Below are 2,136 nucleotides of genomic sequence, written 5' to 3'. Positions count from 1 at the left end.
TATCTGGGTCCTTTCAGCAAAATCTTGCTAGTGTATGCAATGGTGTCAGCGTTTGGAAGCTGATTATGGGATGGATCCCCAGATATGGCAGTCTCTAGATGGTCCATCCTTTCGTCACAGCTCCAAACTTAGTCTCCTTCCATGGGTGTTTCATTCCCAATTCTAAGAAGGGGCAAAGTGTCCACACTTTGGTCTTCATTCTGCTATATAAGATTTTTAAAAGACAGATGTGAGTGCCCAAAAATATGTCTTGATCTGTAAGTGAGTGTACTCCAGGCTACAAGGTACCAATGTGTCATGGTCCTCTGATGATCATGTGTTCTGCTCATGCCTGTCTCAGATTTAAGGACTCCATTTTAGACCAACAATATTCTGTGACTGCCACATTTGAGCTTCAAGGGAACCAGAAACCAGCCTCAGCTAGTTGAGACAAGTCACTGACATTGAGGACAGATAAAGTTACACCTGGAAGTTTGAAAGCCAATGAATCCAGATTTCCTGCTGTTTTTATGAGAATACAGAGATCACTACTTCTCCAGGTTCAAACCCAGAGAATGCAAGTAAGCTACAACCCAGGGAGTTCTCAGAACATCTGAGTCTGAGACCAGTTAGAGAATGCTTCCCTGCAGAGTCTGAAATTAAAACCTTTCTTGCAATTGTGTGGTTGTACTATTGAGGTTGTGTTTTATGAATACTGTTTTTGGGATAGCACGAACAAACTAGTAAACCATGACCTCAAGCCGAAAATAGGTTCTTCTTTTATTCCTTTCCTTTACCATGAACCCAGGTAATGTCAGTCCATTTTGGGGAATGTGTAAAGATTTTGGTTTATCAAAAAAATATAGTTCCGCAAGTTGTCCAAAATAATGACACATATAACAAAAGTATAAATGGTTTTCTCTACTCTAGAGCACTGGATGAGAAGGACAGCTCAACTCTGCTTATGAGCCAGTGAGGTGGGTAGAAACGAGGTCACTTGTCGAGCAGATGTTCCATTTCCAGATGCTAGGAAGTATTCAGTAAGCTAGGAGTAGAGTGAGGGTCAAACCAAAGCTGTATGTCTCCATCAGACATACATTTCTGGCGGGAGGGGGAGGAGGGACAGGCAGTGGCAAAGTAAAATATAAGAATATAAGAAGGGAGACAATGAGCAATGTGAAGGAAAAGAATCTGTGAAGGACAATAAAGAATGGAATAAAGCAACATCAGGGATGCTTTGCCAACAGTCCTTCCCCAGAGGTCTGTCTATGAAGGAAAGTGGTACCTCTGCTCAATCGTTCTGGGAAACTATGAAATCGTGGTGTTTGTATTTCCAGAGGGTTAGGCTGTGCCAGGACAGAGTTTGCCTTCATCAAGGGCAGACCAGAGATGGGGATCCCCCTCCCCGCTTTGTCGTGCTTTGTCTCTCTCAGCTGTCACAAACCAGAAGTCCGAGTCCCTGACGTTCTGCTGTATTCCCTTCATGAGTTTCTCATGGAATATTACTTTATGTGTACTATTGCCTCATCCGTATAGGAGCTGATCAAGGTGCTGATTACACCTTGAATGTGGATTAATGAGGTGAGGCAGCAGTCAGCGTAATACAGGAAAAACCAGAAATAAAATGAAGTAAGGAACTTTCCCAAACACAAGCCAATGATTGATAGAATTAATATATATGGAAAATAGACTCCCCCATTTTGTATTTTGTCAAATCCAGATAAAGAAAAGTAAAAGGATAGAGGACAGGCAGGCAACAATCTAAACTTCCCCCAAATAAATGTGAATGAAAAGATAGCATTGCTTTAAGCTTAGAGGAATGTGTGCTTTCATGAGCTGTGTAGTGGGTAGAATAATTAGGCTTCTAGACTCACCCACTTAAAAATATCTCAAGACTAAGTCCTTTTAAATTAGATTTGAAAACATCTATTTTTATTTTATTATCGTGTGTGTGGGGGGATGCCTTTCATGTACAAGATAAGGACAGCAGTGGCTCTCCCAAGCTCTGTTGTTCCAATTTTAAGCACAGAAAATTTTAACCTCTGAGGTTTTTTTTTTGTTTGTTTGTTTGCTTTTTTTTATTTTTATTTATTTATTTTTTTTATTAGGTAATTTCCTCAATTACATTTCCAATGCTATCCAAAAAGTCCCCAATAC

The sequence above is a fragment of the Mus caroli genome, chromosome 16 (genome assembly GCF_900094665.2).
Source record: "Mus caroli chromosome 16, CAROLI_EIJ_v1.1, whole genome shotgun sequence".
Lineage (NCBI taxonomy): Eukaryota > Metazoa > Chordata > Mammalia > Rodentia > Muridae > Mus > Mus caroli.
This window is presented reverse-complemented; position numbering follows the sequence as displayed.